Genomic DNA, 23,799 nt, shown 5'->3' on the forward strand with positions numbered 1-23,799 from the left:
TGACCACTTACCTTACATCAGAATAAATAGAATCCACCGAAATTATTGTAACTCTGAAGAGCGACACAGCAGACATGTTCATCAGGTGGCTGGACATTCCAGGCAGAATAATTTAAAGCATTTCCCGCGCCATTGCACCTTACAGCACCCAGGACCCCAATGGTCACTTTGCCCGGTTCTCCCCCACCTTTCTTCGTAAAAACACGGTGTATATTTAAGACAGGGAAACATATCTAGAAGCCGTTGTGAATCCAATCTTCCCTTTAAAAAAATGGCTGGAAAGCGTTTTATCGCGCTGTTTCCACTGCTCTTAGGCCTTTGTCAGAGAACATTATTCTCTTCACAAGGTACATCTAATTCTAACGTTTCCAAGTTAACTATTTCTGTCAGAAAGAAGGAAGGTTATGAGGCTAAACGATCATCGTTAGAGATTAATGCATGTCACCTTGCTAGCGAATTTCCGTGTGCTAACGGACAAAGTGAAATATCCTTCGAGGTCTGAGCGGCGGCATATTCGTGTATAAGCCCGAGAACAAGTGGACGAAGCCATAAACAAACTGCACTCCGGTACTGCTAAAAATATGGCCACGCCCTACTCGAGCAAATGGCCAATGAATTCACTACGAAGGCTGTACAACAATAGAAGCGAGGCCGACCTTTCTTGTTCCACAGCTCATAAAGTTTCAGTGGCATACGGCGGAACCATTACGACGGGGTGTGCTATTTTGAAGTCGCTTATTGTTTTGGAACTAATTGACTTGCTGCCGGATGTATGCAACAGTCAATGTTCATCGCAATAAGCATCCTAGCGTCCTGTGTATTTCCTCTTCTGTATTCCTAGCCGGCCGTGGTGGCCAAGCGGTTAAAGGCGCTGCAGTCTGGAACCGCGCGACCGCTACGGTCGCAGGTTCGAATCCTGCCTCGGGCATGGATGTGTGTGATGTCCTTAGGTTGGTTAGGTTTAATTAGTTCTAAGTTCTAGGCGACTGATGACCTCAAAAGTTAAGTCGCATAGTGCTCAGAGCCATTTTTTTGTATTCCTACAGATAAGATGCGCCTGTTCACATGTGTACTGCGAATGCAGAGCTTGTGAGATGCCATAGCTGTATTCTCACTCACCAGGACAGAACACACCAGTTCCAACAGTCCACTAAAATGGTGTTTCTACTGACGTTCCTGCACAGAAGTAGCTCGTAGGCCGCAAAGTTGGACTCTTTTGATGTCAGACTGTAATGAAAGTCACTAGGGAGTGGGCTAAGGCTCTGTAACGCTACTAACTGAACAGCCTGATTAAAAGTTCAGGGATGCCGCTGATTTGGAATAAACGGAAAAGTCGCAGTAGAAAAAGTCACAAACTGCTAACAAGTGATATAATAAATGTTCGACTACAATGTCGCACGTTATATAGTTCACGGTTAACAACCTCAATATTTGGTCATTAAAACTTTACATAAATCACCTAGCAAAATAGCTTCCCATTTACGCGTTCTACTCTGCATTGTACGCAAAGCCGAGATGCATAAATATTTGCACATTCGGGTGTCAGTAACATATTAAATTTGCAGCATTGCTTACACCGAACCGCACAGCGTGTTGCCTCTAGGATTGGATTGTCGGGCAGCGATACACCGAAATACAGATATATTGGAATCAAATACGCGATATTTTAATCGATATTTGTCCAGCCGATGTATCGGCGACATCGATGTCCTGTGGTGACATAATAGGACAAAAATACTTTTATTATCATAATCATCTAACCCACAGCAGACAAAACTCTACTTTCTTTATAGTACTGAAATATTTAAACATAAAAACGCTACCTACCTACAGGTTTTTACTTTGAAGCTCTTAAATAAATTTTTACTATTATCAGTTGTGTAATTTCGTTACTCCTATCAGTCGAATAAGGTTGGCAGAAACAGAGGAAAATGGAAGCTAAAAAAAAAAAAGAAAATAACTTCAGAAACTTGTCCTGAATTATCAGTACACTTCCGAATACCACCCAGTGGGCGGGTAGGAGATAATTCATTCCGAGTCTAGAGGGAAATGTCTGAACCTACGTCAGTCTGTATCAGATAGCTAGGAATTATGTACTTCTAGTAGAGACTTCAGTTTCAGCAGAAGGACTATTTTCAAAAGCTGGCGATGTGACTTCTGCTCAGAGAAGTAGATTAAAAGCCAACAATTATTTTTTAAAAGTTCTTTAGAAAATACGTTTTGGAACTGATGGTTTTTTCATTTTTAGTATCTGTATTTTAGGTGATTCTTTTGTCTATTTTTCTAAGATATCTCTATTTATATGTTAATTTAAATTTAGTTTTTGTTAATTTAATATTACTTCATAAAACCACTCTTTACAGTTTTAAATAACACGTGCAATCATAATTAAGCTGAATTTTAAAACTAAATTTTTGAGAGCTGAATTTTAAAACTAAATTTTTGAGCACCTGTATTCGAAACACTGATGTTTCTCATTCGATTATGCGCACATATCGGTGTCTAGTATGGTCCGTTCGATTATATCGAATATGGATATTTATTTTTCGATGTCCCATCCCTAGCTCGCATCTCTTGCACTCGATTGGAGCCAGTTCGAAACACTTCGCTCTGATCTAATTGTTGACATGCCGAAGGCGCACAATGTGCTTCGTCTGCATGACATTATAATGCTATAATTTTAAATAAAACTGGTAATAAAAGAAGAATAAACTGTATTATCTCTTACTATTGAAGGTATCTTCTGTCAGTGTCAGTAAAATCTGAATACAGACATGAAGAAACGTTAATAGATGAAACAATGTCTACACCTTACTCCATCTCTCACCACACGTCGCCACACTTAACGCTATTTTTCTTAATTACAAAGTGAGGATGGGAATGAATGCTGTGACTCCCAGAGCCAGAAATGCTGCAAGCTATTAATATCAGTCCAACTACAGTGGCCGCCATAGAGCAAATAACGAAATTTTACTTATTGTCCGTATACAGTGCATTAGGAATAACGCATGATTAAATTTGTATGTGATCTGGTGGTATACATGGTGCGACATGTAGCACACAAATGTGCCACCTGTGGCAACAGCTCTAACCCGGCTTGGCATCGAGTCCATCTGAGCCTGGATGAAACGTATGAGCACGTCATTCCATGTTGCAGCAACTCTGTGACAGAGATCATTAATCTTATTGACTGGCGAGTCTTAGCGTATCAGTCTCCTGGAAACACGTCACTAGGTGTTTCAGGGGATAGAGATATGGAGAAGGCACTGGCCATAGCAACAAGTAAACGCCCTCTGTATCGGTGTAGGTCAGGACAGCAAGCTAAACATGCTGTCTTGCGTTATCTTGTTAAAACACAACGACGCGGAGACTTCGAAAATAGGGCACAGTCATAGGCCTTAAAATGTCAGAAATGTGACGCCTGCTGCCTAAATTACCGGCTTTACCAACCAGAGATGATCGTGTTGTGTTCCCAATTGCACGCCATAGCAACATGGCAGGTGCTAGACCCATGTGACGATGACGCAGTCTGCCAACGTTCGTTGTCCACAGAATCTCCACATACGAATTTGTCCATCGTGATACCGTACACTGAATCGGGACTTGTCTGGAAAGACGGCGTGGTGTCACCCCTCTGTTGTTGGTTGCGCTACTCGCAGCCCACTTCTTGCTTGTACCGAGTCTAGTCAAGCTGCAACAACGGGCATTGTGCCGACAATCCATGGTTATTTAGACGTCATCGCACTTATCCTTGTGGATATTTGTTTTGCTGCGAATATGTCCATTTCTTTTGCAAACATGCGTGACTGTACAATCCCTCACGGCCAACCAAACAGTATATCTGTCCTCTCGGGCACTAGTCGCTCGAAGCCTTTGCGATTTTGCATACCGCAGACTATGGCCATCCTGGACTGATTGATTCCTCATTCACATGATACTCGTGAGATCCCAATCAAGACGAGCAGCAAATATTACAACTGGGTGAACCCGACCTGGTGTGCAGGCACAAAATTTTACCTGCTTTTGAGGTGGTCAGCTCCACATGCAGTCACTTTCCAAAATAGATCTCAAACCGGTATCCAGCCATCCTGATTTAGGTTTTCCACGATTTCCCTAAATCGCTTATGCCGGGATGGTTCACTTACAAGGGCCCGTGCCCTTCCCCATGCTTCACTAATGCAGTGGGACCGATAACCTCACTGTTTGATCCCCTCCCCCAAATCAAGCAACCGACAAAATAGGTCAACTGTGTGCAGTGGTCAATTTTTGAGTCAAGTCTACTAGGCACGGAAGCAGACAAAAGTTAAGTTGGCACTACAGCATTTTTCTTCCTGTTTTCGTAGACAGGACTCCCCGTAACCATTCAGCTCAACCAGTCATAGGTATGGTTAAAAATGTTTGACTAAATATTCATGTCCGTGGTGGGACTCTCCTCAAGGTATTTAAAAAGACTAAGAAACCATTTCCATTCTATATAATAATAATAAGAAGAAGAAACATTTTAAAAGATAATTGTGACTGACTTCATTATTTAACAGAATGTTGGTTGAAGAATCATTTAAGGAAATACGTGACTTCCGTGTATTTAGTGTGCAGCTCTGTGGTACTCCACATTGTGTTTCTTTCTGTTTCTGAAATTTATTTCTTCCAACAATGATCACCTTAATGGCATCTTTCACTTGTCATATGCTCCATACGGTCATTACAATCCATTCTAACTTACTAGGACGCAAGGAGCAGGGACTGCCACACACAGAACAGCACTCTGAGGAAGTGACTAATGATTACACTGCTACCAACAGTTTAGTGCAAACATTACTAATAGCAAATAAAACATTCGTCTGCATTCTGCCTGAAAATAACACACCTCATCGCGGTCAGACGACCTTTTTAGCTGAGCTAATGCTGGATCTGATCACGCACAGCTAGGCGAACAGTACACCTTTTCGCACGCAGTCGGTAGCCACCTTGTGGAATGATAAAACGCATTCTAACCAGTTGATGATACTGCCGCTGTCATATCCTGACACTTACTGTTAGACGTCTCTCCTCCTTCCTCACAAATAAACAAGGCTCAAATACGATTTCTGAATGGTAAACCTGATACAAAAGTTTTGCTTCCTACAGAATGTAGATGGTCTTACTCGGACATACATCGTGTGGTTGTGCTGAAGTGGGAGCAATTTGAATATCCAAGCATGTAATACATTTCATAGAAATCCGACGTTTGTTGCATCCTGCCTACATTGTGCTGCAACGTAAAGTGTTTTCCGTAGCAGTCTTCTTTACCTAGAAGCACTGAACTGTCTCCTCAGTTGACTGAGAGTAAATGTATTATTCTCTAGTTTGATTTTGCTTTTGTGTATCATTTTCCATCGACTAATTATTGTGATCGTCGATATACTGAACCATTCTAACGAAGCGGTGGTACATGTCTGTGAAAACAAGTTTTATGCTGAATTTCTACGCGAACATTTTGAAATAATAAAAATACTAATAGTAAATGGTCTTGTTTGTTGTTAAGTAATCAGTCGCAGTACCTAATGTTTGTAATATTAGTTTTCTTTGTTGGTGTAACAGGTTATAATATACGACGCTATGAGTGAATGACAATGCAAAGGAGTCACATTCAGTGAATGAAGCTCTAAACCACAATGACTTTCTCAGTGTGAGCTCTGTGAAAAGTTGCGAAACTGCGCTGTGAGAAGATTGCAGAATGTACGCTGGCCCTTCCCAAACAACTAGTTTGCATACAGGCGCATATGAACAGCAGGACGGTAGTTCACTTGTATTTCGTTTGAGTCCATTGTCATTGGAATGACGTTGCAGTCGTTCATGCAGATGCAAACATATGCCTGCGAATCAGCTGTCAGTTTCGTGCATCAAAAGTAACATCGATAATACTGCACAAACAGCCCTGTCCACAGAGCAAGATATAAACTTACATTTACCAAGACAGAATAAATATAAAACTCCAAACATCATTTTCTGTCAAGGAATGAAACCGAACAATAAGTTGCCCAATGAGTTCATGTACATTTCTAAAACGAACTTATTGAAAAAGCAGTTGAAAAGTGCATATTAAGCTATACGGTATCTACCGTGAAAGATTACGTCAAGGAAGGACTACGACTCATAGCAGGCATTGGTAAAAAGTATAACATAATAAAACAGTACAGTTTCATATAACACTTACACTGTTTTTTTTCACTTCTTTTCCTTTTCTAGAAAACCTCACTCCCAGAGCTCTTTCTGAGCTCAGCATCTCACTCTCTCTGATGGATGCTATGTCGAATTTTTCGCTCTAGCAAATGAGAAATGGGAAGCAAACATTGTCACCGTAGTCGAGATGTCTGCTGAAAACGTAGTGTTACATCATGAAATGATGTGTATACAGTGTGTCTAGTCTGCGCAGTAGTGAGAAATAAATGAACAGTGTAACGTTAGCTTTTAATGTTGTTAAATACCGGTTCCTATTACAGGGCCATGACCGACAACCTGTCCCATTGTTGTCAGACTATACCTATAAGTACGTCAGTGCCTGTATATATGAATTATATTATTTTTTATTCTTAAACTGTAGTGCCATGACAAGTCCAAGTTATACCTTCCCAGGATTTCCTGACCAGTTCTCTCGTGTGAGTAGACAAAATAAATTCACCGAGTTTATGTCTATATAGTCGAGTTCTTTTCAGTTTATTAAGTGAATATTTACTTGCAGCTGTTAAATGAACAGTTATGTAAAAAAGATCAATACCTGGAGTTATTAACTGAAGAGTCTGTCCCAAGGGTAACATGCTGTCAATATTTGTTCAATAATGTTGATTTCATTGTCTCCACTATCAGTGGCTGGAATTCTTTTCGCAGATTGAGGCTATCAAATGCACCACACCAATCTCAGCTCTCCCAACATTTGAAGAGGCCCTGAGACTTAAATAGACTCTCTTTGTAACAGAAGCAGACCACTTGGGTGTTAAGAACCTTCTGATATTTCAACACAAGTCAAGCAATGCAATAAAGCAGATTATTGATCTAGATTTAAATATGATCAGTTCTCTTCCATCAGACATGTTGACATCCACTCATTGCAGCCCATTCTACAAGTCCCAAAAATTCCTGAAAGGAACTGATTTATGCTGTCTACCTGCAACACAATTAACGATAAGTTTCTGGTCATTCATTAATAGACCTCCAGGTGACTACAACAAAGATTCCACATTTACCAGCCGGCCGGAGTGGCCGAGCGGTTCTAGGCGCTACAGTCTGGAACCGCGCTGCCGCTACGGTCGCAGGTTCGAATCCAGCCTCGGGCATGAATGTGTGTGATGTCCTTAGGTTAGTTAGGTGTAAGTAGTTCTAAGTTCCAAGGGACTCATGACCTTAGCAGTTAAGTCCCATAGAGCTCAGAGCCATTTCGAACCACATTTACCAATCTGACTCCTTTGCTACCAAAACTTTATAGGCCACTGACAACGTCACACACAAATTAAGTGCATCTCAGGCATTGTTTATAGGAACGAATTTTACATAAAAGCGCATTTAAGCAAATGCAAAATGGTACACAAAAACTGAAAATAACTCCACTGTGCCAACACGATCGCTGTGAAGTTGTCTTGTCTACCCACAGAACAGGACAGGAAATGGTGGGGAGATATAATCTGTCTGTAAATTGAAAACCGAGCAGTGTTCATGTTGGAGGAAGTCGTCTTTCCCGGAAAGACGCTACAAATGCCGTACACCATTACTGAGAACCAGTTCCTCTGTAGCAGTGTAGAACAGTGTGCAGAGATGTTTCGTAGAATTCGCCCATATGCTTTCCGTATTCAGTGCAGTGTTAACACAATGTGTGGAATATGAAGAACACACCCCTCCCCTCCCACCCGCGGAAGTGTCAGGGCACCGCGTCACCACCGCTTCATAAGGCGAGCTGCGTAGTGGTCCGTATAACATTCTGAAATAACCTGCAGTTGCTTTTTACGGAATACTGCAGTAGAGAGCAACGGAAACTGCCTGCTCGGTCTTCATTTTGCAGATCTATGGAGGGAAGTGGATGACCACAATCCAACGACTTACCTTATCTCACACTTCCATCCTCCACCGCCGCCTCTCCACCCTCTAACGCACGCGGAATACAAATTAACCCCTAAGACGGTTCTGCAGCACTTACATGTGGCACACGCATTTAATATCTGTCCTTAACACTCTTCTTTTAACAATAAACAACAGTTTTATACTACAAAAATTCCATTTTTAATGATTGCGATTTTTATATCTCCTACAATGCGGGAACTATTAGACCTAGAAAAAAATGAATAAGACCTTTTTTTTCAGAAAATTTAGTACTGTTTAATTTTTTACCGGGAAACATTTTCGCTAGATGGTGCGGTTTTAAAAAGATATTCAAGAAAGACCTTAAAAAGCGACTTTTACATCTCCCCAACTCCCACGCAGTCACCTCACCGGTCAGGATTTTTAGTATATCGTTCTTGCCACCGCCTCCCCATACTGCAGCACAATAATTTACGAATACACGGATTTTTCCCCCAGTCGACATGTTTTGGTCTTCGCTGACTGTGTTATTAGTCACTCTGCTCATATATTTTGCTTATGTGTTGCAGGCGTGATCGCTCCCTGCTCAGTAACACAGCGAGGGGCGGCATCTCTTCAGTGCGTCTTCGGATGGTGAGTTTACAACGACAGCACAGCGCTCCCATGCATCCTTTTGTAACGCTGAGCCAATTTTTCCATCATCCAGTGCGAAGTGTTACTACTGGATAACAGCCACATTTTGTTTTGTTTCGTTTTCTTTTCTTTTGTTTCATTTGGCCTCCAGAGTTTGTTCTCTATTTAGCCATTGAGAACACATTTCACATAGAACACATAATCGTACGAAGAAAATCCAAAATGCATATTTACAGAACTGGAGGCTGAAGCCGTCAACTTTTTCCTCAAAAAATCCTTAATAAATACAATATAAGTAAAGTAGATATATTTACGTAATCACTTCACACTACTTCTTAAATTTAATAATAAGTGATAGACACAATAAAAATATGAGTCCTACAGATTTTTCCCTATACTCTTAAGAAAACTAACGATCACTTTATACTGGGGAGTGTCTTTAGAAACCAAAAGAGGAGACGCTGATTGAGGGAGAGGGTAATCCATACTCATTCAAGTTCTCAGTAATTTCGATCTTCCATTGTCAAGTTTGAAACACGAAAATAAGATGTGGCGTACAAGAGCTGCTGACCCGGAATGCCACTCTCTTGCAGAGAAATTGTAAATGTTGATTCTATACAGATGTAGAGGAAGCGAGGCGGGGTTAAAGCGGACTCGAATGATGGTGGAAGTCGTAGCTCGGTCCAAATGCCTCCTCGTAAACCACGGTCTTGTAGTAAATTGAGGTTGCAATGCCGCAAAATATCCGCCTTTCGTTTGTTGGGACACATTTCACATCTCGTCATTGCTGTTTTCCGTAATTCTTGACTTGACGTAATTAGTCTGTAAACGGTAATTTCACATCGAGAATAGTTCTTGTTGATGCAGCTTGGATCGCTGAGACGTCAGCTTCCTCGTGATAGCGGACGCCACAGTTGCACTGCACCCACAGGAGCACGACTGTCTGCCCTCTCCCTTTACAGTCAATATATTCCAGTACCATATCCAAACATAATGGTTGGGAGTTTTATTTGATCTTTGGAGTTGAATACATTTAAGAACACTGGGGGTCGGACACGATTAATATCTTTAAGATGGGGTTGAAGAGACTAACTTAATTGCTTCCAAAATTCCCGCAGTTTCTACCGTAAAAACTGAAGCACTTTTACGTAGTTTGATGACTTCACTGGTTTGAATGTGTGGACATAGAAAAGCACATCCATCATACTCCTATTGTGGAATTTTGGATCCATCAGTATATATACATATATAACCAGACCACTGAGCTTCAATGAGTCAATTAAATCTGCAATACGTTAACACTCAGCGTGCTTCTCATGTTACAATAATAGACTGGAATTGGCAGCTGACTGAGTCAAGATCATATTCAAATAAAAGCAAATGTGACGAACATAGCATAGAATTTGACAGGATGCCAAGAGTCAAAGCTTGTGCAGACGGCCGGAATTTTAGTTCTTCTGTTGGAGGCTTTCCATAATTTGTTAACGTAGTGTCTGTTCTTGTAGAGAGGACATTTCATGATGGCCATTCCTTGAATAAAAAATTTATCTGACAGCATTTAACATCTGATCCTGAAGGGCATCTCTCCCGCCTCCACCAAAAGCGGTTTTGTAGGCGTCGAACACAAGGCTCCAAGAAAGATACGAATGGATCTGAATTGAAGAGCATCTAATTCGGGGAGATAAATCTTAGGCGCATTGTGATACAGCCTACAACCATAGTCCAGTCTAGATCGATTAATCCCTCGGTATATCCTGAGTACAATATTTTGAAGCGCTTCCTACAACACTCGGGTGAGATAGCGGGTTGCATTTAATCCTGTCTCGCATTTATCAACAAAAAATTGTATGTGAGGCGCCCAACTGAGCCGACGGTCAAATGTCCTTCCGAGGAATGGAGCATAAGATTTTATCTGGAAAGTATACTTCGCGCATGTGGCGTGATGAACGATGAGGGCAATGTTCGATTTTTCAAAAAGGTACGGTCACCGATTTCTCAGCCGAGATATTCAAACAGCCATTCATCGATGTGTCCAATGGCAATGAGTAATTCCGATTTAGCCTGAATATGTGAGTCTGCGTATGAATAAACACAAACATCGTCTGTATATTGCAAAATTTTGTCGGGATATACAGGACGGGAATTAACATTGCATCATGGGGCAGGCCCTGAGAGACTATGACGCAAAAATATTTGTCATTTAAGCTATTGTGCTTCTGAATCCTGTGTTGTGCAACAATTTGACGTGACACAACAGCCAAGCGAGGTTGTCGATCAGTGTCACTCACATGGTCGAAAACGCGAGAACTTTGTATTAATTTTGATGATATGAATTTTTGTGACCGTGTTAAAAAAGTCTGCTTCCAAGGCTTAGCACTCTGCTTATCAGGTTATCTCGTGAAACTCACAGCTTCGATCCCCAACATTTTCAGACAGGTTTTCTCGCTATGGAGACTGGACTGAATCCACGCAACTGAAGAAAAAAGAAGAGCTGTGAAGATGCTTGCTGTGTCATCACCTATCAATGATCTGTACGACAGTGGCGTCGCGGAGATCAAACCGAAGAAGAAACGCGTTCCTTCGTGACGCAATCTAACAGTTATTTGGTAAACACTGAGCTGCTAAGCAATCCCTGTGATCAGCACATTGCTGTGTTCACCTGGAGACGACGAAGCCGCAGTGTCTGGAGCGAGCTCCAAGACGAATCTTGTGGTAGACTCACGAGCCAAGTATCACAGTACGCCGTCGCATATCTTCCACAAATATTGACTTAGAGGCTGCTTTGCTCTCATCTGAGGCGTCGTTCCCAAACGAAATATCTGACTGATCCCAACCGACAAAACATCGATGCCTTCTCGGAATTTCTTTCGGCGACGCCCGAACAGCAGTTAACCGGTTCTCTGTTAGTCCGTTTTCGAGAACACGCCGACGCCTGACGTCAGAAATTAATGAGCAGATGTCAGGCTGTTCTGTTCTTGCTACTGTTTGACCACTATGTGTGTGCGTGTGCGTGTGGGGGTGGGGGCGAGGCTTTAAGAATGTTAGAAGAAAGAAAAAAGCAGCAGGTGGTCCGACAGAGACAGAGGAGGCTTGGAAGTTTCTTTGCTTTGCAACGACTTCAGCATTTCGTAACTTAGTGATCATCCAATGATATAAACAACGCGTAACTCTCCTGCATTTGAGTGCCCTGTCTTCTCTAAACATATAGGCAACATTAATGTGAGATACAACTCCAGGCGTGCCTCAGTTCTTACATTATCTTTTGTGTGCTTTTAATAGCGCCTTTTTGCTTTCGCACTTGGGTAGGCAGCCACAGTGTCTGAAGTTATGTGTTGCGACAAAGCAATGTTAACAACTCCTCTGGTCCTTGGTGTTTTAGTAGGATGACTATTCAGTCGGTGAAGCGTTTTTGTGTTGGTTTTGTACGGATACAAAACGCATTGTATTGTGCAAAAGGAGCGAACTAAGACACGCGTAAAGCTTATATACATTGACAGTGATACATCCACTGACATCACTGTTCGTTTCATAGCGGAGAAGTAAAATTAAGTGCTTCAGCGGATTAAAAGCATAAATCTCATACACATCTGCTTAATTTCTTGTTAACTTTTTGGCTCCATAGCTAGGAAAGGAGCTAGCAGGGTGGCAACCGGTATCTAGTTTCACACAAATACGCGCTCAGGAGATGTTAAATGTTGCCGCAAAACTTCAGTTTTTCTCATGGCGTCAGATTTTAACTGTGGATTCATTCTGTTTCTTTGTGAAATACACAAAATCTGTTTCTCGTCACTTCAGACATTGTAATTCCCGCCACCAATTACCTGTAAAATATGAAAATTCTTTTCCGTATGTTTAGCTTCTGTACATCAATAAGGATGAACAACTATAACACAACAGGGTATTAGTAGCGGGTTGTTTCTCAACAGTGCAGCTAGGTACTCGCTATGATGAGCTAAGTAAACATAACTGGTACGAGTGTATGGTGGTGGAATTCTTCTCTGGATCAGCCCTGTAATGTGCAGCATTTGCAGTAGCTGTTTGTAACGAAACTAGCATCAGAATGACAAACTGTAGAATAATGTAAATGATATGTGATGGTACATGCCAGATGTTGTTCTTTTATCAGGCTGTATTACGCTGCAGGCGAAAGACAAATAACTGACGTTGTTCGTTATGTTCCATGTCAGCGAAAGTAAGTGTTCGTTATATAGGCACTACGAACGCGTGGGATCTTTTTTCCTTCTACTACAGCGTTTAATCTTCGTCGAAGGCCTTGCACTAAGTTGTGGTATTTTTTTTTTTTTAATCCACGAAACACCCCACAGATGTAATTCATTCGACATGTTGACTGCAATTTGCGGCCTGAACAGGTCAGTCAACTACTCATTTTATTCGAATGTCCGATGCTACGACCCTTCCTTTCTATTAAGCAAAACTGTCATGCTAGTGTAGAAAAGATTTCACTGCAGTTGCCGCTGTGTGGCAAGCATAATGCTGCTTATAATGTACTCATTAACACCTGCGTTGATATTACTAAACACCAAAACTAACTGTCAGGGCACAAAACATGTAAAAAGCACCAGGCCATACCATCATCTCCGCCGAAGTTCACTATCTCTGCAATTCAGGTAAATACCGTTTGTTAGACATCCGAAAAGATAAGCACAGGCCCGTAAGAGTGGCGCGTCTTGGACAGAGGCTCCGCCACGCCATCGTGGATGTTTTCATTGCTCCATAGATCAGCGACAGCGTCATGTACACCATACTAAGGGACGTCGCACATTTTCTTGTGGTTAGTGATTTATGGGCAGCAGTGCGACTGCGGAAACACCGTCGTATCGCCTCTTGACGGTTCATACCGAAGATTGATACGTAGAATGCATTTTAGGTTCCGGCAGTGCCTACTGCTTAGTTTCTTATGCCAACCAGAGCTGGAAGCGTGGGCAGTGATTAAGATATTTCCGCAACACAGCAATAAATATTAACCAAAGTTATCTCCTGTGAAATCCCTTCTTTGGAATAAGTTGATTTTAAGGAGTTGAAATCGCGTCTCTGTGGAAGTCACACCCTTCTTTAAATGACGGAGAAGTTTTTCCACCGAGTTTGTTGCTGTAATTTTATTAGAAAGCTTTTTTCATCATATTATAGAGAGTTAATTGTATGCTAGGGAGACAATACGAAGGTGCCACTCAGTTCTCTTCTTGGCCACATGTTACACAAAACGGATCTTTGATGCTGACACATCTGACCGTGACTCCAAGGGGTAGTCACACAGTTTTAATTATCAAATCGAAGAAATAAAGTTATATAATTATTTCTTTGTCTATTTGCAGTTGCATGCCTACGGTTCTAGTACACAGTGTAAATCTCGCGCCACAGTATGGTATCACGCCGTTAAAGAAGCCAAGACAGAATCGCGGTGCCCGACCTCCATCTCAGCTTATTTACAACGCGTAGCCTTGCAGTATTCTGTACATAGTTTGCATATTCTTCCAGCTCCCAGCAGTGTGTAGAATTTACGGTAGGATCTTATTCAATAATACGCATTATGAATTTTTATATCTTCATTAATAAACTATGTCATTATTGCTAATTCCCTAATGTTGGCATTATACGAGGGATGGAACTTCAATAGTGGAAACTATTTATTTACAGCTCGTAGAAAATAGATACGTCTTTCAAAGTTTTACTGACCTTCGACGTAATCACCCGCATTGGGAGCGATGTGGAAGTCGTAGAATACTCTTACCAGTGCCAGTTGTGTTGACAGTTCGAGCGGCGCGGTCTATTGCCCGACGAATTTGTAGCAGTTCCGAAGCGAATCTCGTGAAGTGTTTCCTTCGGTTTAGAAATCGAGTTGAACTCACAGGGGCTTAAAATAATGGTTCAAATGGCTCTGAGCACTATGGGACTCAACTTCTGAGATCATTAGTCCCCTAGAACTTAGAACTAGTTAAACCTAACTAACCTAAGGACATCACACACATCCATTCCCAAGGCAGGATTCGAACCTGCGACCGTAGCGGTCTCGCGGTTCCAGACTGAAGCGCCTAGAACCGCACGGCCACACCGGCCGGCTAGGCGCTTCAGTCTGGAACCGCGTGACTGCTGCGGTCGAAGGTTCGAATCCAGCCTCGGGCAAGGATGTGTGTGATGTCCTTAGGTTCGTTAGGTTTAAGTAGTTCTAAGTTCTAGGGGACTGAAGACCTCAGAAGTTAAGACGCATAGTGCTCAGAGCCATTTGAACCATTTGAACCAGATTTCGCTTGGTAACAGATGATGATAGGGTCAGAGTATGACGCAGACCCCACAAAGCCATGGACCGAATTTGTCAAGGCTGGTGATGGTTCCATAATGGTATGTGCTGTGTTTACAAGAAATGGACTGCTTCTTCTGATCCGATTGAACCGATCATTGACGGTTACGTTCGGCCACTTGGAGACCATTTGCATCCATACATGGACCTCATGTTTCCAAACAATGATGTCATGTCACTAGGCCACATTTGTTCATGATCTGAAGAACGTTCTGGACAATTCAAACGAATGATGTGTCCATCCAGGTTTCCCGGGATGAATCCCATCGAACATTTATAGGACATAACCGAGAGGTCACTCACTGCACAACATCCTGCACCGGCAACACCTTCGCATTTATGGATGGTTATAGCCTTTTAAGGCTCAATATTTCTGGAGGGGACGTCCAACGGCTCGTTGCGTCCGTGCCACGTCGAGTTGCTGCTCTACGCCGGCAAAAGAAGGTCCGACATGATATTAGGAGGTAAAAAAATGGTTCAAATAGCTCTGAGCACTATGGGACTTAACATCTATGGTCATCAGTCCCCTAGAACTTAGAACTACTTAAACCTAACTAACCTAAGGACATCACACAACACCCAGTCATCACGAGGCAGAGAAAATCCCTAACCCCGCCGGGAATCGAACCCGGGAACCCGGGCGCGGGAAGCGAGAACGCTACCGCACGACCACGAGCTGCGGACTATTAGGAGGTATCCCTCGGCTTTTGCCACCTCAGTGTATGTTACTAAGCGACTATAATGTTCCTTATAATCAGTCTTGATTGCGAAACTGTTTTATTCATATGACCGGTTTCGGTTCATTCAGAACCATCTTCAGATCTGTAACAATAACGGTACTAATTTACTATTTTCCGGAAGCAAATCTTTTTCATCCTATTTAATCAACATCAAATGTACCAGAACGTACCTGATATTTCAGTTACAGAAGTAACCCGTGCAAATCCAGCATACTTCACGTGCTGCGTCACATAAAATTGGTTGACAGAGTGCGCGTCATATTAATTATAACACTATCAACGACAGGTGGCGCCTGGTACATTTGTTACATTCCATTTGCTCATACTACATTCAGTAGATTTTTTTATTAAAAAATACTTAATTAAAATACGTAGATGTCAAGGCTAAAATCTGTACTTATCAAAATTAAAAAACAGTAAAATTATCATTTTTATATGATCTAAAAACATAGGGCGATTTATATATCTATGGTGCTGGTGTGGACTTGTTTTCCTCTACGGTCTGCTTCCGTGCTTCCCGCCATTTCGGAAGCAGACCGTAGAGGAAAACAAGTCCACACCAGCACCATAGATATATAAATCGCCCTATGTTTTTTAGATCATATAAAAATGATAATTTTACTGTTTTTTAATTTTGATAAGTACAGATTTTAACCTTCACATCTACGTATTTTAATTAAGTATTTTTTAATAAAAAATCTACTGAATATAGTATGAGCAAATGGAATGTAACAAATGTACCAGACGCCACCTGTCGTTAATAGTGTTATAATTAATATGACGCGCACTCTGTCAACCAATTTTATGTGACGCAGCACGTGAAGTTTGCTGGATTTGGACGGGTTACTCCTGTAACTGAAATATCAGGTACGTTCTGGTACATATGATGTTGATTAAATAGGATGAAAAAGATTTGCTTCCGGAAAATAGTAAATTAGTATCATTATGGTTACAGATCTGAAGATGGTTCTGAATGAACCGAAACCGGTCATATGAATAAAAAAATTTCGCAATCAAGACTGATTATAAGTAACATTATAAAATCACTGATTGCTGTTATCCCAATCAGACATTATGTCTGTTTTTGAATAAGCGACTATCCTGGAGCCTGGTTCCAGCTGCAAGTTCCCTGTCTAACGGCATCCAGCGGCAAAAAAGCTTGATTTTTAGTATTTCGCGTAGATACTGATCTAATTTAAAAATTCGAAATTCTGTCATAACTTACTCACTAAGAGGTATAATCTTACGTTTAAAGTTTAACGTAATAAGACAAGTATTGCAGACTGTATGTTTGTCTAGCGACAGTGCAGCTGACGGCGGGCAAATACGTGGACTTATTCATCCAGTATTTGACAGTGAGAGCACTTCGTGGCTTCCAACAAATTTTGCACATACTTTCAAGCGTTTACGAAACTTTTTCTGGCTGACACCCTCCACAAAATGATGAAAACAATAAACTAAATCGCTTACTACATTTTTGTTGTTCATGTAGTAAAATTCAAGTAAACTTGAGCGTCGGACATGACGTTTTAATTTATTACTTCTTTGCCACCAACTCTATTCGCAATGCATTTTGCAGACAATATATACTTACACCACTGAATGTTGTATTCATACTTAAGGAATTATATCATTGTTCGACACATTGTCCAGAAGATGGGACGTCATAAACATTCAGATGTGTGAAAACCTAGCACTTACGCCGGCCGCGGTGGTCTCGCGGTTCTAGGCGCGCAGTCAGGAACCGTGCGACTGCCACAGTTGCAGGTTCGAATCCTGCCTCGGGCATGGATGTGTGTGATGTCCTTGGGTTAGTTAGGTTTAAGTAGTTCTAAGTTCTAGGGGACTAATGACCACAGCAGTTGAGTCCCATAGTGCTCAGAGCCATTTGAACCATTTTGAACCTAGCACTTACTTAAAATGGGGCGCAAATTACCCACACAATATTCGTTCAGTGTTTCATAATTAGAGAACTTAGCGACTTCCAGCTAACTTTCAGCTTACTTTCAAGCGTTTCTCAAAGTTTTTCACGTTTACGTACTTAACGTCAGTTACTTAACGCTGTAACTCATTTTTAAAGTAATAATATGTTTGAAGCTGTTTTATACATGGGAGTTCAATCCTTTAAGGAATCAGAGGTTTACTGGTGTAGACAGAGAATGGGGAGCCTTGTTTCCTCTAGGCTGCGCGTGGGCCGTAGTACAGGCAGGTAGCGTCGCAAGGGCAAATACAGTGAACTGGCGACTACGATAAGACATGTGTTTGATAATTTACACCAAATCAGCGCTTGTAATCTATCATTTACTAAACCATCCCTATAGGGCTTGTATTTAAATGTGGGAGTGAGTGAAACAGTCTGTGCTGAAACCTTTTGCAAGCTACATCTATAAACTTACTCTGTAAACCACTACGAAGTGCATGGCAGAGGGTGGAACAACATATTAATGTTTCTTTCCGTTCCAGTCTTGTATGTAGAGCCGGGAGAACTGCGAGTCACGCGCGTGGGCGGGTAGGGAGAGAAAGAGAGAGAGAGAGAGAGAGAGAGAGAGAGAGAGAGAGAGAGAGAGAGTTAGAGTTACTTTAATTCGTAGCATGTCGTATATCGGAAGCTGGCTGGACGCATCATGTCTGAGAGCCACAAACAAAAAGAAAGGCAACGACTGCTTTAATGTCTTTGTACTTGGTGCAGCTGCTCCGCGCTTGTCTTCACGGTCCATACGGGAGCAACGCCCTAGAGGGTTGAAAAATATCTTTACGTTCTTCACTTAATACTGTTTCTTGGAACTTTGTAACAAGGCTTCAAGGGTCTAGCAATGTACCTTTATCACCATTTCTGTCACGTCTCCCGTGAGTCACAAAGTATTCGTGCAGAATTAATTACATGTCAGTCATATAATACGGTGTTCTTGAAATAACACCTGCATTAAAAAATTAGTTTCGTTCATTTTATTTACAGAGACTGAACTGTTTCAGGTTTTTCTAAGTAGGGATATCTTTCGTTGAAGCTAGTAACCACTAACCTTTGAATATCTTCTCTTATCTCTGAAAAACATATTCTGATTAGTATTTATTGCTCTATAAAATGTTTCGTTGTACTGGGGAATACAGAAAACGTATCCCTGTTCTTAATTTTGGAATCACTGAACATAAAAATCTTAAAATATCATCTGTGTTTCGTCAACGGGAATATTTAAGCGTTGCAAATTTAGTCAGTATTGCCATGGAAACACTAGTGTGTCCTAACGTGGTTTGATGAGTTATTTTTCTGCAATATGGTCTTAGTTGTCCACGGGTTCCAGTGCGTTATGTAGTAAGTCAAAAACTTGTTGATGATCTGTGTAGCCCTAAGATTACAGTATGACAGCTATCTAGCAATAAAATCTTGGAGCCGGCCGGAGTGGCCGAGCGGTTCTAGGCGCTACAGTCTGGAACCGCGTGACCGCTACGGTAGCAGGTTCGAATCCTTCCTCGGGCATGGATGTGTGTGATGTCGTTAGGTTAGTTAGGTTTAAGTAGTTCTAAGTTCTAGGGGACTGATGACCTCAGCACGTAAATCCCATAGTGCTCAGAGCCATTTGAACCAATGAAATCTTGGGTTTTTATATTGTTCTGTTAGCGGCATAAAATTGTACACTATTATTCGTAACACATTAATGAAGTTATATCACCGAACAAAATACGTACTTCAAACAGGAAGCAGTTGTTGACAGGTTTTCGCACGATAGCTTTAGACTTTCTCTTTTCTCAGCTAATTACCATTGTTACCTTACGTGAATTACGCGAAAAAGGGTGTGCAGTACAGCAGATAGACGTACAAGTACAAACAATATCTTCTGGAACCGGTGTTCAAAACGTTATAATAGTGTTCGGTAATATCGTATGTATTGCATTAATCAATAAAATATAATACTGTTGACAACCTCACGTCGTGAGCTCTGAGCCAATCAGAAATAATATCATCAGTGACCACTCTGTCTATACGGGTTCCCTTATAATGAGCAGTCTAAGCAGCACCGTGGATCGTTCGCCAACACTACCGTACATTCTGTCATGCCATTGGTGCAGTCCTCTACTGGAGTATCGCTTATGTATGCTTTGAAGGAATGAATGAGTAATCTGACTCGCTGTTTTTGGTAGGAAAGAGGCTTTCATGCTCAAAGTAACTTCAGTGAAGGAAAGGTAGTGAAATCACTTGTCCTCTTAGTTGTTAGTCAAACCAATCGGCGTCCTTTAGTCGGTGGTTAGGGTCTTCGTCCGGCCTGGTGCTGTGGACAAAGGGATAGCGACTTCCCTATTATGGAACGTGATTTGGAAATAAACTTGCGGAAAGGCTTGGCAGAAAGTATCCCTTTTCAGAGGATTGCTGTCAGCGACAGCAGCAAATGACCCTTTAAGGATAGTGTTGAGATTTAGAGTCTGTGCACTCGCTCATTATGCGGAGTCAGTAGTCAGTTGAGGGCTTTGTTTGATGAACGAGAAGGATTTGTTGCAGTCTAATTAAAGTCAGTAGAATACATTCATTTACGTGAAATATCAACTGTGGTGTGTTTGCGCCACCTACGATCTGTTGGCTACTCTTTTTTGCCTTTGCGATATCGGCAGAAATTGCTAGCTAGCAACTGAAGGCGGTTGATGGTTAAGCCGTCCTGACACTGGACGTATTGCTCATCGCGAAGCTCACCAGACGCGGTAGCCGTCGTGGATACTGTGCCCTCTGAAATGGCCTGCTGCATCTCGTGGAACGTGCCCCTCATAGTGACTCGCGACCACTGCGTTATCCAGTGGCACTTGCTGGCTGCATCTGGCGTGCTATTCACACAGTTTGATTACAAAAATTGACGCACATAAAGTGTTTACTCTTTTAGCATTCGTCGAATAAGGATAGAATCAGCCTGTGACGTAGAATGCTATCTTGCAAATCATTAATCCACGTTCCCCTCCACACACACACACACACACACACACACACACACACACACAAAATCAAAGAAACTCTCTCTAATATAGAGCGCTTTTATTTATAATAAATAACGTCGAGTATTGCAGATCGTACTGCTATTTAATTAATAAGGAAGGCCCTGAATCTTTTAGAAAACATATGGCCAAAATGAAATAGATGGAGGTAACCACAGGATACAGTTCAAGACTCTTATGAACTACGCTACGGTTATAACGTGACAGCGACATCTAATGCTAACCGTTGGGATACTCACTTCAGAAAAATAACCACGGAATCTAGATTTATTTAATGGCTCCTGTTGCTTTGCACCAAGCCTTATGGTACATTCGTTCACAGTGTGTATAGGAGCCTGAGCGTGGCAGCGCTGTAGTGTCGAAACTGATAACTTAAAGAAAAATAAATACGAACTGATTTAAATACAGCTGTTGTTTGATTTTTGTTCTACATACTACTCTAAGTTTTATGTTACACAAATATCTAAAGGCTGCATCCATAGATGTCATTATCTATTACTTAACTATAAAAAGTTGTACCAAAAACTGCGCGCTTTGGAAAAATATTTATTGCGCCGTAGCACAGAATCAGCATACTCGCATAGTACGCAAGCTATAATACGAAAAGCATAATACACGAAAAGACTTTTACTGCCGATATTCTGTTTCCTGTTTTTTATTATAATAAATCTTACCAAAAACAACGCGTTTTCGAGAGGTCGTCTATGTGGCGGTGCTTTGAAACAGCTTATATTAATATCACATTCATTATAATATAACAGTCATCAGAAACGGGGTTCAGCTCCATGTGACTTAATCCAACAAGGTGCCTTGTAAGTTATGCTTGTGATGTCAAAACGATGTCGCATCTCATTGGGCACCTGTCCCCTCCAAGAGGCAAAAATTCGACTTAGCAGTTTCTTCCAACCACGCTTCGCAATGTAGTGGGACGTGTAAGTCCAAGCTGTGACGTCACTAAACTCGACCACCTCCTCGTCCACGAACGATTTCAAAAATGGTTCAAATGTCTCTGAGCACTATGGGACTTAACATCTGTGGTCATAAGTCCCCTAGAACTTAGAACTACTTAAACCTAACTAACCCAAGGACATCACACACATCCATGCCCGAGGCAGGATTCGAACCTGCAACTGTGGCAGTCGCGCGGTTCCGGACTGAGCGCCTAGAACCGCTCGGGCACCGCGGCCGACCGAACGATTTCACGTGCCGCGTGAAGAAGCCTTTAGCGCAGTATGATTTCTTGTCCAGTGGTCGTCTGTCGGGATCTTTCTCAATGGCGTCAGGGGTCAATAACAACTGGTTTTGGAACAGAGACATGTTTAACCTTGTCTCGCGAGTCAAAGCGATTCTGGCAACTCTTACTGAGTTGTTTTTTTTTTTGTTTTTTTTTTTATGTAAAGCAGTGCTGTAAATTGATCTGATCCAGCCAGTAAACATTCAGTTTCGGAGCAATACGTCGCTGGTATCCAGCGCTCCAGAAGCACATGGATTTCGGTCGCGGCCGCGAAAGAGAATCTGCGTGATGCCACCTCGTCCTCGAGGACGAGGTGAAGGAACATTTCTCCGTTCATGGTTATAGTGGAAGCCGTCCAAGGCAAACACTGTAGGTAAAATCAAGAGCTTTCAATACATAGACTAAATAACACAGGGCGTTGTGTGTAAGTTGTAATCTGACATCAAGGTATCATTGCCTCAGAGGAGGGAGGAAGACTATTGACCTAAACTACATAAAACAAAACAAAAAAAGAAATGTGAATAGCAACGGCGCTTAAACCTGGCCATCACTTTCAGCCGGCAGTGCGCGACCAGAAACACCATCCGAACACACTTAAAAGACCGACGCAAAGTTTGCAAGGTATCACGAGAAAGTTGTGATAAGAGAACGCTCCCAGTAAGTCTAAAATTTCCTTCTTTCTAATTACTACCTTCTTAGATAACTAGCTAATTATCATCTGTTTTGCTTGAATATCCGAACTCATTGCCTGTAGTCTGGCGGCAACGTCACGTGTTCGCACTTTATGCCACTCTGCTGACCGACTTCGAGATTCTGCGTGACCTTTTTATGTGATGTTGATTTCTGCGAAAGCGTGAAGCCTCCTACAGAGAACTATGCTGGCTACTCGGACATGTACGCTAGAATTCCCGACAACAGCACTTGCTCCGTCTTTTCTCCTGCTTGATAGCCGACGTATTTCTGCGGCCTTTGTAGTACCAACGACATCGACAGTACAGTCTGAGCGAGCATTCTACGGTTTCTTACGAGTGCCTACTCACTATAACATTTTGTTCGAGAACTTCGCTGGGTACAAACTGCCCCGCAGCATCACGAACTAATGAATTTCCTTCGGTAAAACTGACTAACGCTTCCCCTTTCCAAATAACAGCTTGCTCAGACATTTTCTCTCTGTACCGTCCCTCCCACGTGACTGACGTAGCGTTTGCTTCCATGGAACACACAGATCAGCGGTCATAATGTAAAAAAGATATACCGGTCAGATTGATCCTTGTCTGATGTTATCTACTGCCTCTTGTCAGCTTGAAAGGGGCCAATAAGACCCGTTTCATAAATGTTAAGTGCAGCTTGTGCCTTGACATGCTGACAGCGACTAATTGTCTTGTTTGTATTTTCGCTGTCACGTCAACACGTGACCCTTCCTCTGGAGAAGGAGAATACGGCTGCGTTTATTTATTTTACCTTATACAATCCGTTTTGCTTCCCACCTTTACCCTGTTTGTGTGTGTGTGTGTGTGTGTGTATGATGAGTTTCCGAGTGTCAAAATATGTGTGTGTAAATGAAAGAATAAATACGAGTAATTTGAATTCCACTCCAATGTATCCATTGTTTTTCGTAGAGCCGTAGCTTCGCAGTGCCAGCCTAACCTTTAGACAGTTTGTGCAAAAACCAGAGACACTGGTCGCCAACAAAGGGCGGTAGTCGTGTTTAACGAGGTACAGGTGGCTAGTTGGCAACGGTTCTTTTCTCCACCACCGGGGCGGAATGAACGCGTCTTCGAACGGGGAAGTCAGGCATAGGAACACATTTGGCGTGATATGGTAAGTTATCGACACGGTTTCGTGATCACTGA

At 41.9% G+C, this 23,799-nt stretch overlaps 1 protein-coding gene across 2 annotated transcripts in view; it reads left to right on the top strand.

Moving 5' to 3' along the window:
• LOC126236416 (extracellular sulfatase SULF-1 homolog) overlaps window positions 1–23,799 on the top strand; it is a 799,264-nt gene that overhangs the window by 121,019 nt on the left and 654,446 nt on the right. For both annotated transcript variants that reach the window (XM_049945711.1, XM_049945712.1), the window contains exon 2: window positions 8,619–8,682. The gene's annotated coding sequence lies outside the window, so the exon portion shown is untranslated. The remainder of the gene's footprint in view (window positions 1–8,618; window positions 8,683–23,799) is intronic.

This window comes from Schistocerca nitens, chromosome 2 (assembly GCF_023898315.1).
Source record: "Schistocerca nitens isolate TAMUIC-IGC-003100 chromosome 2, iqSchNite1.1, whole genome shotgun sequence".
Classification (NCBI taxonomy): Eukaryota; Metazoa; Arthropoda; class Insecta; order Orthoptera; family Acrididae; genus Schistocerca; species Schistocerca nitens.